Raw genomic sequence first — 14,866 nt, forward strand, 5'->3', positions numbered from 1 at the left:
GCCATGCACACAAGCACAGCAAACATGGAATGAATTCCCTGCTTCCCAGGGACAGGCAGGTGTTCTCACCTCAGGAGAGCAGGGCCACATCCCGTGCAATGGGTGCCTGGGATGGCAAACACCTCTCCAAACATCTCCCCTCCTCCTCCTTCCCCTCAGTGCAAATCCTGAGCATGATCCCCTGTGGTCTGGAGCATCCCCTGGGTCAGCTGGGGTCCCCTGTCCTGGCTGTGTCCCTTCCAAGGCTCCCAGGCAGCCCCAGCCCCTCCCCAGCATGGCCCCACAGAAAGCAGGAAAGGCCTGGGCTCTGTGAGCCCTGCTCAGCAATGACAGAAACAGCTCCATGTTATCAACCCTGTGTTCAGCACAGATCCAAACACAGCCCCACATCCCCTGCAAAGAGAATCCCAGCCCAAGTCAGCACACAGGCTGAAGTAACTTTTCTTCCCAGTGCAGGTTCTGCTCTGTGGACTGTGGAGTCAGAAAGCTTGGCTCTCTCTGAGATGCATTTTTGTATACCCTAAAGATCAATTGTTTGGGTTGAAACTACCACGTTTCTATGTGCTGACAAAGCAGAGGAGCCTCAAAATCTTAAACCATTCTGCCTTTCTTTCCTAAATCTCACAGTCTTTGGAGAACTGATAAGTTTTGGCCTGTCTTAGATGGCAATATTGAGAATCAGTCCTAAGGACCCTGCCCACCCTTTTCACCATTCCCTAGAGCATCTGTGCAGAACAGCTGGGACAGAAATAGCATGGGGCAGAATTTGCATACTTGCACCCCTCTGTACCTACCCCAAATATAATTAGCATCTCATAACTGTTGTGTGAACTGCCACAGGCAGCTAACTGGAGCAACCACAAACTTATGGCTAGAGGGCAAAGAGTGAATTGATTTCTGTTCCCCCATGGGCTGGGGGATGCCCAGAGCAGCCCTGGCAGTGGAGACAGAGGCACCCTAAACTCAGTCCATGCCAGAGCCCCACTGGCTGCTGCTCACCTGGACTGTCCCCACTCCTCCCAGAGTGGGGAGGCTCCTACAAGGATTGGTGCTCTCTGCTTTCACTTGTGCTCAGGCAGCCCCTGCAGCTGATAGAATGCCAATCCATCCACCTCTAGAGGAGAAGCAAAGAAGTTTGTCCCATATAGCTTTGTATAGCATGACTCCAAAGCTGTTGACCAGCTGTTGCTCTCACTTAGATCTTGTTTTTCCTGGTGTGTTTGGCTGCCATTTTCACGTGCCCAACACTGGCCTCACAGCCAACATGGATTTTGTGCTGGAGGATGTGATTATGACCTAAATGAAGCCTGAAAAACTGCTCTAGACCAAGAAGAAAAAAGATTGCTTTGCCAACCCCTTCGTTAAGAGTATAAAAACAGACTATTAAGTATATAATATTTTTCTGACCTTAAACTTTATAGTAATTTAACTTTGCATTGCTGACACTTTACAAGTGACTTGGCATAATTTTCAGAGAGGAAAAGAATGAAAGTTTTTAATCTAATTTAAAGAAGAGAATTGCTCAGTTCATAAAGTACCATACATTAACCTCATTGTCTGCTTCAGGAGCATAACCTCTAAAGTTGATTCAAAGGTAACCTGAATCCCCCCTGTGAGGACTATTCATATCCATTAATTGTTGCAATACAAGACACTGTAGGTTTGAGCTGGTTGCCAGTTCTTCAGCATCTGAAACGTACTCTCAGCAGACTGGAGGACAGCACTGGGACTCATTTAACTCTGACTTTCACATTCATTTTGCTGTGCTGTGAAGAGCAAAGACAAAATCAATGTCCATCAGTGATTATGCAAGGCAAAATATCTAGTGATATTGAATACCAATGGCAGTGGTGAGCATTAAACTTACTTAAGGATTGTGCTGTTGACAAAGCCATTTATTCCAGTTTCACTTAATTTTCAGTGACACGTGGAAGTCTAGAAAAATATAAAAATTACAATGAAAATACTGGATTGCAGTTCCTGGCAAGGTAGACTTTAAATCAACAAAATATATGGTATATATATGTAATTTTGCAGTGCACAGGTCAGGGGAGGTTTGAATCATGCAGGGACTGAATCTCTGCAAAGAACATTTTGTGATCAAGAAACTGGCCTCTGTCACAGCTGCATTATTTCTGGCATTGGATCACCTCTTTGTGGCTTCAGTGCTCAGAGGATGGGCAAAAAAATTCAGCTAATGTGACAGTTCTCTCACACCAGCACTCTTCTCTTGTTTTCCCCAATTAACCATGTCTGAAATCTCATTGTGGGAAAGGGACTTTATCAGATTGCATCATATAACTTAAAACTTTGGAATTATAGCAACAAACTCAGTCAGCACAGGAGTTTCTACTGAGAGTTGTTATGAACATTGTTGAGGTTTTCCCCTGAGATTCTCATGAAATAAGTTTTCTTTGTTCCCTGGAATTTTCCTATTATTGTTTCAGTACTATTGCTTATGTCCCACCTTCACCAGAGCTCTTAAATCACTATTTACCCTGGTAACAAGATAACTGATATCCACTCCAGCTCTCATGTAAACCACTGTCATCTCACCACTGTCATCTAATTCATTAATATTGAATTTCAATGGAAATTATTTTCTATTATCCCTCCCGATGAAATTTTAAGATAATAAATACCAACTCAATGGAAACAATAATTTGAAAAGCAAATCTTGATGACTATTTAGTCTTGTTTTGGAAAATAAAGGAAAGTGGGCAGCTTTCAGACATGAATTAGTGCAAAAATCAAACATGGTTTTTTTTTAGGAAAATGTTTACCCAACCCTCCTTATTAAAGCACAGGGTTTGGAAGAACCTCAAGGCAGGGACCACAGCAGCCAGTTTTGGTTGTCTCCAGGCAAACATCAGCAGAGATGCTAAGGACCATCATGCCAGGCTGCCTTGTATTGGGTCCTTCCAGCAGCATCCAGGAGGGAACTGGTACACAACAAGTGGGAAAATGTTTATCAATGAGGCCAATTCAGGGCTGGAATAGCTTTGCAAAGATGGTATTTTGGGATGCTCTTGATTTACAGGCTGTAAAGAGTAAAGCAAACACACTCAGAACCTGGGCAAGTTGCAGTTTCTTTAAGAGACAGTGCACAGAGTGTGACCAAGAGTTGTGGTTTTTGGTTGTTTGGTTTTTTTTTGTTTGTTTGTGTTTTTTTGTTTGTTTGTTTTTTTGTTTTGTTATTTTTGTTGTTTTTTTTTCTTTTGTGGGTTTTTGTTTGTTTGTTTGTTTTGTTTTGGGCTTTTTTGTTTGTTTGTTTTGTTTTGTTTTGTTTGTTTTGTGGGGTTTTTTTGTTGTTGTTATTTTTCCTGTAAAGAAATCCAGTGCAATCAAAAGGCCCAAAGAAACCCTGAGGAAGTGAGTCCTTCCCAAAAACAAAGATAAGCTCACTCACTCACAGTGGTGAATGCATGAAGAACCAACAGCCAAATGAGAAATTCCACTAAAAGGCCCTAATAAATGATTATGTCTTTGATTTTCTTGTTTCTCAAGCTGTAAACAATTTTCACTGGCTTTGACCTACAATAGAATCTTATTCATAAGACATAGAGGAAAATGAAATGAGACTTACACAAACAAAATCTTAAAGACATAAGCCACAGGGGGAACAGAATTTCTCTCCTATCTTCAGTTTACACTTTGTCCTTTTATTCTAGCACCAAAATTTTTAACTAATTGCATTCTTTCCTCAATGAAAAATTCCCACTGAATATTTATTTCTATTCCAGCGATGCTGTTTTTTAAAAAATTTTGCTTCTAGCCATAAAAGACAAGCAGATTTGATCACATTAATCTGTGCAGTTAAGCAGACAATAAACACCACAGAGCCTGTTTTGTCCCACAACTGTTCCATTGTTTGAGGGAGCATTGTTTTCCAAAGCACTGTGTGTGCTGCACCAAGGATACCCCTAATCCTGGACTGTGATCAGCCCTGGCAGAAAATGCATCTGGCCCAGCTGTCCAAGCCCAGAATGCCTTTAAAGTGTTACAAGGTTTACTGTACAGATCCACTTAAAAATTGAGTTTAACAGGAGCTGAGTCAGAACATCCAAGTACAGCTAGAAAATGACAAAGCCAATGAAAGTAAAGAGGGGAAGAGGCAAAGGCTGACACTGGGATAATAATTAGCTATATTCAGGGAATGATACATCTACAATGAAATTGCTGGCCACAGTTATTTGATGTTAATACTTTTTAATTGCTCATTTATTGGTAAAGCACACTGATATTGATGCCTCTAGTTCAGACACTCAGACACAAAGTGCCTTTCCTGAAGTGACAGTCAGTCCCAGAATCAGAACTAAGACCAGCTCTCCTGCCTCCAAATGCCATGGCCAATTAACTGCACCACAGCTCCCCACAGGAGCAGAATCTGTGCTCATACAGGATAATCTGTGTGCATACTACTCAAGGAAATTAAAGTGCAGCTATAAATCTCAGCTAGTAGCTGCTGTCTGGCCAGCTGCCCAAATTAAGGCCAGAGGTGTCCTCACTATGAAGGAAAATATTTGCTGCTTGTAAATTGATTTTTGTTTCTTCTTCCAAAGGAAAAAAAAAAAAAGCAGCCACACATATCCAGCCTTCTCAATTTAAAATGTCACACAATACAGCCTCACAATCATTCAGGTGACACTCTGAGTTTATCTCATGTGATGCATTGTGAGTCCAAGGGACACACCAAGGACAGTTCAGTGACATGTTAATTATATCTCCAGCAAGAAAATACAGGTTAAAAAAATGCTGTGTGGGGATGTGTATCCCTTTAGAAGGACAAGAGACCAAGGAGATTGTTCTTTTGTTCTTCTCTGAGAAGAAGCATTACACACCTCTCACTAACCAGAGAGGTAACAACCTTGACAATACACACTTAGCTCAAATCCACTTGCTGAAAAAAGCCTGGAGAGTGTCAATAGAAATATATGTACAATAATTACACTGATGGTCCTGCTCTGCTCAGCTCTGGGCTTTTGAAATGGAGATTAGTGGCTGAAGATGATAATGTTCAGGTTCAGGATGTGGCTTTTCAAAAAGTAGTTTTGAAAATGAATGCAATGTGAAGCAGGTTCATTGGTTCAGATAATTTTGAATTATATCTCTTCTGTGAAGGGAGCAATTGGACTCAACTTCTGTTATTATTAGTCAGAGCACTTATGCCTCTGCTGCTGAAGAAAAGTTCATAAACTCAGGTTTCTCAAGATGGATGAGCCATAATATGCTTATCAGAAGTTACCTACTGTTTTATCTTTCATTACACATTTGCAGTGTTTCATTTTTCTCTTGCCATACTCGGCTGTTAATGAAGATGGCCAAATGGATCATGTCAAATTGTATCCCCATTCATATAAAAAAATGCAATATGTCACCATGTAAGAAAAATAAGCCTTGTATTAGCTTATCATCACTGTTACTATAATCTGCATCGGTTTCTGCAAGTGTCTTTATCAAAAAAGTTTAAAATGGTTCTTCTGGCAGCATCTGGAGAACTATATTCTCTCAGAAGCATATTTCTGTCCATTCCAAACTGATGACAGATTTTTAACTACTAGCAGCAATAAAACAAATTTATTTCCAGCACATGATTTCCACTGAAAAAACCTTCCAAGCATGTCGTTTCCCTAATGTTTGACTGTCATTCCTGCATCATAATGCAGAGGGTAATGTACTGTATCATAATATATACATACCTGAGAGGATGGCTTTAAGCTGCTGGGTCTAGGGGTCAATCACACTTTAGCAGTGGCAGCAGCAAATTTGGGTTGCATCGGGAGACCTGTGGGAGCATTTAGGCTCAGACTTGAGTGGTTTTCCTGTCCTGAGCCCTGAATTGCTCCTTAGGTCAGCTACAGGGATCCCAGCTCTAAGAGAAACAAGCTCAGTACCTCCAGTAACATCTGCTGTACACCAAATGTGAGATAAGAGAAGTGCTGCCCTGAGCCCCATGGCTAAATCTTGTATCACATTAGGAAGGTATTCAAGAGACAGCAGCTGATGCAATTATTGGTATTATTAATTTAATAACCTGTCCTCCATTTCAGGCTTCCCCACCAATGCTACTGTGTTCTTTGTAATGCACATCTTTAAAAATCCATTTGTTTCATTAGGAGTCCCCCCAGTGAACAGAGCAATAATGCTAAAAGGGTTTGTGTATTGGTACTTATCTTAAACTACTGCAGCTTTTGCTGAATGAATGGGGAGAGATTTGGATGTGACTTAGGAAATTAGCTTTAATAAATTGTCAGTCCCTCATTTCAGTGAAATGTTTGCCAGAGATGAATATTTGCTATCATCAGTACTTGCTCCACATCTCAAGGGCAGAACTAACACACACTTCTAACTCAAACTGACATAAATTGCAGGAAGAATCCTTTCAAAAATCAAGGGCTGAAGGCCATGCCGTAAAATGCCTCTCCTACTTCCTGCTCTCTGTTTTTCATCTTCCTGGCAAGGTGAGCTTCCTGACAAAAACTCCTGTGAGTGCAGCCAGGAATGCAGAAGAGAAAGGTGAAGTGGGAGTCGCTGACATTCTTGTTCTGAGCTGGTTTTGCTGGGGTGGTCCCAGCCACCCACTGGGCTTGAAAACAGCACAGAGCCCAGGCTTCTTGGGCCTCTTCTTACTGTAAGAGTGGAATAGCCAAAATGTTATAGCCAGATACATTTTACTTTATCCACTGATCATTTGCACATGGATGTTACAGCCCAGATCATTCACTTTGATAAGAACTGGCTCCTGAAGGGTTTTGGTTTTGGAGACCCTTAAATATTCCCCGTATCCATTATCTGATGGAATACCTCCCTCTCACTTCCTGCTTATTATCCCAGTAATTTTAGCCCTGCCAGACAGTGTTCCAGCACAGCTGATCCCATTTTAACACTTCACACCGACAGTTTTCTTCACTCAACTGGACATGACTAAAAAATATATGGATTTATTTTTCCATATGCTACAATGCCTGGAATCGTTTTGTTCAATGAAGATCCTGGATATACCCTTGCAGCCCAGTTGTGGAAGCTTTCTCTCCCCTGACTGTCAGGTGAAGACTCCCCAGGACAGGGCTCCCAGCACGTGTACAGACCCTCAAATATTTTTTGCCTCATGTATAACATATGTTGAGGCATAAATAAAAATCAGCTTGGTCCCTCTCAGAAGATATACTTGGTTTTTACCTCTGCAGCTTTAATGGTGTCTGTATGAATATGCATAACCAAGGATGTAACCAGTTATTCACAGAAAGGAGTGCTATTTTCATAGAATATCCAGAGTTGGATGATCCAAAAGTATCATCCCATTCAGCTCCTGGCCCTGCACAGACACCCCAACAATTCCACCCTGTGCCTTGGAGCATTGTCCAAACACTCCTGGAGCTCTGGCAGGCTCTTAAAAATTGAAACAAAGCCTACAATTCTTAAAATTCAAATTGAATAAATGTGGAAGTCTTGTTCTGCTAATCTGGTGTGCTGTGACCTTAGTACCAGGGAGCAGCTGTGGAAAAGAAGTGGAAGTAGATCTTCAAAGCAGGACAGAGCAATGCCCCTTCTTCACAAGAATATCAAAAATATATTCAATTACTCAAGCATGTATGTATTATTTGGCCAATACTTTAACTTCTTTATACCAGGAGTGAAATCCTGTGCTGGAGGAAGGCTCCACAGGTCTGTGGTGGTGTGGCTGCAGCAGCACCAGGGCAGGGATGTAACCCCTGCCCTGTCCCTGCTGAGGTCCTGCTCATCCCTCCCCTGGGGATGGGCTCTCCTCACAGGCAGACACTTCCCACCAGGCTCAGCCTCTTTGTCTCTTTTCATCCGAGGAGCTCTTGGGTTGTTAGATTTGCATTTTGCCCACTGTGATCTCAGTTCATGCTGTTCTCAAACTTCACATTCCCACCATGAGGTGCTATGTTTGTAAGCCTTTCTTTAGGCATGGATCCCATTTTGGGAAGGATTTCTGTCTATCACCCTTTGTGGAGAGGCAGCACAAACTCTGGATCATTTGTAAGCACACAATATCTCACAAGGTGTAGTGACCTTCCACTAGGCTTTCACAAAAATACAAACCCAACAAAGGTGTCATTCAGGCAGTTACAGGGGGCCAGAGGTGATAGAAGAAGTAACTCCTTGTCTTATTTTACATAAAAATAAGATACACACAAATGTATTATTTATTTCTTGAATCAGCAATAAAATGTACAGTTCTTGTTTGTGCTTTGCATTATGCACCACCAATTTATTTTCATTACTGACAGAGTATTTACTTTTGCAGAAAAAGTACTTGGTACAAAAAGAAATAAGCAAATGGCTTCTGATGCTGTGTTCTTGTTTGTGAAGCTCCAAAACACAAAGCAACAAGAAGGAACTGTTTTAATTTGCAAAGAATTCCTTGAGTGATTACTTTGTTTTCCTGCAATTTGGATCTGCCAGCTTGGAAATGGCTATTTAAAGGTTTGTGAGGGTTGTCAGCATCATTTAAGAACTGCATAGCTTTACATTAGTGGTAGATGCTTTCACAGTCAGCTTGTATCTCGACTGTTTAAATCTCCTACGTTTACTAGGCAACACAGATACCTTGGGATAGATTTTCCACTTGGCTGAGGCTTGAAATCCTTTTCTGGTGGTGTAAGTTGCCCAGTAAAATGTGTGCCTATTAAATAAATTGCACCCACAGTTCAATGAATGGTGCAAAAATGTATATCCCGCAAGGTTTTAATAATTAAAAACCCCTTTAAACTCCAAGCCAGCTTATTGCTTTTGAAATTCGTTCGCTTTCCCTCATGGATCACATTTTGATAAAATGGACTTTTTCATGCGTAATTTTAATTTTATTTTGTTGAAGTCACATTTTCGACCGAAAAGGTTGAAAGGGAAAAGGTTCAAAGCAGCTCCAGCCAGAACTTTGCAATCTCAGTGATAAGGCCATCAGTCTGTTAGCATCACCTTCAAGGACTGAATTGTTTTGTGCTGCTAAGGAGGGCTGAATCCAACACTCAAAACAACATAAGTCAGCGTGATTGATATCGCTGGAGAAAGGACATTTCTCCTAAAGGCAGGAGGCCACACCTTTTTTGGGTGGGTCCCAGGGAGTTCTGGTGAGTTGGAGGTGTCTTTAAAATGGTCCTTGTGAATATTCATGGTTCATCTGGTTTCAGTGTATGATGAGGCACCTCAGAAATATTTCCATGCAATTTCACTTTATGAAGGGAATGACACTTTTTGTGTACTTACAGACCATCTGAGGGTATCTGAAGATGCCCAAAATGCAGATTTCCCAGCATTTAAAGATCCACCTGAAAGGTTCTTTATAAATTCTTGGGCACTGTCACCACAGGCTTTGATGCCTGTCATTAATGCTTCTCCTGCCTTCTGCAAACACTTAAACCATCACTTCTTTTTTGTTTTACATAATACTTTCCCAACAGGATGTAGCTCACATGAACTTACCATCTACATTTTAAAAAAAGTAAGAAGAAATTTTTCCATATTGCCTGATAATTTTTTCACCCAAAACACATGTGGAAACTGGTAGCAGCTGAGCTTCCTGGGGCATTCTGAGATACCAACTATTCCCCAAATAGACATTAAAAAATCCTTTTTGATCCTCAGGGTTTTCTGATTTAATTATTGTGCCAGCCATCCCCCAATGCATAAACAATGGCATGTTGTTATTTGTCTGTTTGTTGTTTTCTTATGACGTCACAGTTCCCCTTTTTTCGTAAATAGTGCTATGGAGCCATTTAATGGGGGGCGAGAATGTGTACATAATGCTATACTTATCTAGAATACAATAAATTTAATATATTTGTACAAAAAAACACCGAGCTTCCCTTCAACTCTAAGCTTCATTCAAGGGGATGTGCCAGACCAGGTGTAATTTTGGCCAAACTGAGTTACAGGGGCAGTACTTTGTGGCGTGGCTGCCCGTTCTGTGCGTGTGAGGCTGAGGTTTGACCACGCTGGTGGCACAGGAACACACGTGATGTGCTGGAGAAGCCTTCAGAGATGATCTCCTGCCTCAGGATGCAGCTGGGAACAGATTTTTAGATGCTTTGTACTAGCTGTAAGCAGCAGAAAGGTTAACTAAATTGGATGGAGTTTGTTCTAAGAGGCTGCAGGAAATTTATGGGAGCCCATCATGAAAAAAGATGGAATGGTCAGGGATGTTTTTTCCAGGAGTCCCATTCAGCAACAGGAGCTGGAGAAGGGGCTGCACCAGCTCTGAACAAGGCAGAGCAGGCACCTGCTTAGGTTCAGCTTGTTTGATGGAGAGGACATTTTGGCCAGCACTGTTTCCCAACACTTCACTCTTTGACCTTTTCCTTGGCATTTTTATGAGCTGCCTAATGCTCTACAACACCCAAGAACAGAGATCTCATTCCCTGCTTGTGCTATAACAAGAAGTTTGGTGTTTCTATTAGATCAATTCATAATGTAAAATATAACTTATCTGTAAAAGGTTGGCTTGCAGTGTTTTTGTGACTGAATTTGGGTGCAGATACAAGCTCAACATGCAGTACAAAGGTTTCTGTGCCTGGAAGATCTGTACCATGTTCTACTGTAGCTTCTGTACACATCTTGTCTAAAGTGAAAATCAAAATATTTTATTCCACTGGTTAGTAAAAGTGGGGTATTCTAAACAAGAAGAGACAGTGAAATAAAATAATAATAATAATTATAGCTGATCAATCAGTAGTCTAAAAGGCTAGACACTGGTCACTGTTGATGTGTGGGATACAGGGAGTCAGGAAGATTGAATGTCAGCTTGCACAGCAATGCCCAGTACTGGTCTGGTCATAACAACAAAATACCAGAAATGCCAAAATAAATCCAGACCAGTTTAGCATTGAAACAAAAGAGACCAGGTATTTTTCTTTGTATCTTGGCAGCAGATTATTGCAATGCCTTCCATGTCACTGTCCAGCCCAGGATGCCTCTGCAGTGACACAGCAGCAGAGCAAGGCAAACAGGGCATGGCAGGGCCTCCCTTGTCCCTGCAAGGATCAATTTTGGGCTTCCTACACCACCAGCCTCAAAGAAAGGGTGAGCACCTACAGCTCCTGGGGGCACACCTGTGGAATAAAAAGGAAATGGACAGACCATATCCATTAACTCCAATTAATGCAGTAGAGCTCCCCTGGATCTTTTCCATTTTCAAGTGCAGGTGTGTAGCACTTTCCCTTATCAGTCTTTCCTTCAAGCCATTAGAAGGAGTCTATATCTTTCTTTCCCCACAAATGGAGATTCTACACAAATGTGGCCCACAGCAGGAAACTATACAGTATGGTATAAAGGAACCTTTTATCAAACTTAAAAGGATTAATGCATTTCTTTCAGCAAAAGCTCTGCATGTCTCCCAACTCAAGCAGTTTATAAAAGGAGAAGGGTTTTTGTTTAAAATACAGGTAAAGCCCAATTATCCAATGTGAAATCTCAAGCTGTTTGTTTGGGATCAAAATTGAACGAAGCAGTTCCCTTAGTACCATGTCCTAGAATGTCAGTGCATGAATTTTGTGGACAAGGAAGCCACTGAAAAAAGAGAAAGATTTTGGTGTTTAACATCTCAAGCCAGCACTGTTTGCAACTTTTTGGGCCAAGGTAACTGAAGTGCAACAAAAGACCATGCCCAGCAGAGCCTGTCATGATTTCAATTTTCATAATGAAGGATGTGAACAGCCCTTTTCAGAAAATCTTTTACTAGCTGTTTGTCACTGGGCTTTTTAGAGCAGTAAAATTAAAATTAGAATTGATTTCTTGTCATTGTTACAGGACCACAGCCCATGGAAGTTCTGGGTGTGACACTGCTGGCTCTGCAGAGCTGATGGTTGAGCTGGGGCTGCTCAGCCTGGAGAAAAGGAGACTCAGGGGTGACCTTATCACTCTCTAGAACTCCCTGAAAGGGGTTGTAGTCAGGTGGGGGTCCATCTTTTCTTCCAGGCAGCACTGACAGATTGAGAGAACAGAGTCTCAAGCTGCACCAAGGGAAATTTAGGTGGGATATTAGGAAATAGTTTTTTACAGAAAGAGTGATAAAGTTCTGGAATGGCTGCCCGGGGAGGTGGTGCAGTCACCATCCCTGGGTGTGTTTAACAAAGCCTGGATGTGGCACTGGGTGCCAGGGTTTAGTTGGGGTATTGGGGCTGGGTTGGACTCGATGACCTTGAAGGTCTCTTCCAACCCAGTGATTCTGTGATCTGTGATCTCTGACTCTATGATTCTGTGATTCTGATAGTGCAGCTCTGTCACACCCTGCTGTCACAGCTTCAGGAGTTACTTCCCCAGCTGCCCTCTCTGCCCCATCTGCAGTTCCCCACTCCCACAGCAGAAGGAAAATCTCAGCTTTCAGCCACTGCAGTTCAGAGCCTGATGCTTTAACAGAAACTTCCCATTTTGGCTGTGCAGATGAGATGTGACTCAGGAGCCTTGGTGATGGTCTAACATTGGTGTTTGCTTCACCTTTCCATCCTGATGGTGCTGCCCACAACACAGGCAGATACACTTTCTCCTCAGAAAAGCAGCTCCCAGGCCATGATGCTCGCTCAAATTGCCAGTGAAGGTAATATTCTGAATAACACACTGCTACCTTTTAACTTGACTCCTAATAAAATTGAGGATTATATCACAATTAAATTAGAGAATTATATGCATAAAGAGCCATATCCAGAGAGTTAAAAATCCTGCATTGACATTGAATCTCAAATTAAAAACAAACAAGACAAATTGTAGCCTGAACAGACTCCTACATGATTTGGAATTTCAATGCATTACTTTGCTGTTAATCAAAGTCCCCTTTCTTTTAACCTCAAGTGTTTGAATGTCTCTGCTGTCTGAATGTCACCACGAGGCAGCTCTGAAGGTCGTGCTGCACCCAGCCCTGCACAGTGTGTCCTTTATCAACCTGTGCCACTTGTTCTTTCCAGGCAAAGGCAACACTCAGCACAACTCACCTCCTTGAAACCACAAGGTTTGCTTTTAATACATTCCAATTAAATCTGGAGGGGGTTGACAGGCTCCCTGAACTCCCCTTGGGGAGTGCAGTGGGGATGTGGGAGCTGGGAAATGCTACTGTGTGTAACTGGGCTGGGGGACTGTGACATGTGTAAAGCAGGGCCCCATTCTGGGGCTGGACTGAAGGAAATTCACCCTCAAGAGGCATTTTGTTGATAAGCAGATATGCAATAACATCAATATTTTAAATTAAATGTCAAACTGGCCCAGAAGATTATGTTGCCAGCATTACCAGGGCTGAGTACTGCATTTCCCCTGGTGTCTCTTGGACTGATGGTGCTCAGCAGGAGTGAATATCAGCTTCCCCTCTGAATCCCAGCCACAGTGCTGGTCACAAGAGATGGCTCAGCTACTCCTGCCCTGGCCCTGCCATGGTATGTGAGAATAACAGAGGTGCTCCCAGAACCAGGGGTTTAACTGCTGGAGTGATTTCAAATACTCCACCAGTAGCTTTGTCTGGTTTTCAGACAAGGACAGCAGCCCTCATGCCAGGAAATTTTAAAGGATGGAGGAAAAAATGCATGGCAGAGTGGGCTACACCATCATGGGAGGGAGACTGGGAGCTGTATATAAGGATGGAAAATGTAAATAGTTTGTGCATATCCTGCTCTAAACATATTTCAAACTGCTCTCTTCTGTCCCCCAAGCAGCTCATTAATCAATCAGTGACCCTCTTGTTCTGTTACTCTGCAGACATTATTTGAGTGTCAACTCAGTTATTGTGATTGTTCACTAACCCCAGATCTCCTACAACCTTGTGTGCCTCATCATGGGCTGCTCGTCTCAGTGTTCAGTCAGGCAACCTCATCACTCACCACTGAAATGTTTTATGGCAGATTCCTCATTCCAGAGATGAGGGATGGGGAGGGCAAGCCAAGGAAAGGCTCTCACTCAGATCCCAGGTTCCCTTGCTTTGCCTCAGCCTCTTGGGGCAGGAAATGCACAAGCAACTTTCCTTCCTTCCTTCCTTCCTTCCTTCCTTCCTTCCTTCCTTCCTTCCTTCCTTCCTTCCTTCCTTCCTTCCTTCCTTCCTTCCTTCCTTCCTTCCTTCCTTCCTTCCTTCCTTCCTTCCTTCCTTCCTTCCTTCCTTCCTTCCTTCCTTCCTTCCTTCCTTCCTTCCTTCCTTCCTTCCTTCCTTCCTTCCTTCCTTCCTTCCTTCCTTCCTTCCTTCCTTCCTTCCTTCCTTCCTTCCTTCCTTCCTTCCTTCCTTCCTTCCTTCCTTCCTTCCTTCCTTCCTTCCTTCCTTCCTTCCTTCCTTCCTTCCTTCCTTCCTTCCTTCCTTCCTTCCTTCCTTCCTTCCTTCCTTCCTTCCTTCCTTCCTTCCTTCCTTCCTTCCTTCCTTCCTTCCTTCCTTCCTTCCTTCCTTCCTTCCTTCCTTCCTTCCTTCCTTCCTTCCTTCCTTCCTTCCTTCCTTCCTTCCTTCCTTCCTTCCTTCCTTCCTTCCTTCCATTTAATACTGATTTCTAACATTTACCATACTGTACAATGCAACAAGTATGGGTAAAAAGTGACAGTCCCTACTGTATCTTTTGAGCTTTTCATGGTGTCCCTTAGACATCACGGTTTAAAACGTGCTCAAAGCTGCATTAAACACGGCAGGGAAATGAGGGGAGCTCAGTTGTTAGGGGCTCCCACTGGGTGGTGACTGTGGCACACCAAAGCAAGCTGAAGACATTAGGTATTTTTCTGAGAGGCATTCAGAGCCTGGCATTACTGTGCCCAAATCTAATTCTGGAAGTTCTCCTAGGAATTCAGAAGAGGTTAAAGAGAGTGAGTCACTCCCCACCTCCCTGTGCCTTTTAAAAATCCTGGATTTCATAAGTAACAGAACCATAAAACCAATTTTAAAAATCCTGCC

General features: G+C 42.5%; 1 long non-coding RNA gene across 1 annotated transcript; it reads right to left on the reverse strand.

Moving 5' to 3' along the window:
- Positions 1 to 1,617: 1,617 nt before the first annotated feature.
- On the reverse strand, positions 1,618 to 13,908 carry LOC135279505 (uncharacterized). Its single transcript, XR_010346731.1, has 3 exons — positions 13,824 to 13,908; positions 1,868 to 1,935; positions 1,618 to 1,766 (listed from the first exon to the last, which is right to left on the reverse strand). It is a non-coding gene; the product is annotated as an uncharacterized LOC135279505 (long non-coding RNA).
- Positions 13,909 to 14,866: the final 958 nt, after the last annotated feature.

Source organism: Passer domesticus, chromosome 12 (assembly GCF_036417665.1).
Source record: "Passer domesticus isolate bPasDom1 chromosome 12, bPasDom1.hap1, whole genome shotgun sequence".
Classification (NCBI taxonomy): domain Eukaryota; kingdom Metazoa; phylum Chordata; class Aves; order Passeriformes; family Passeridae; genus Passer; species Passer domesticus.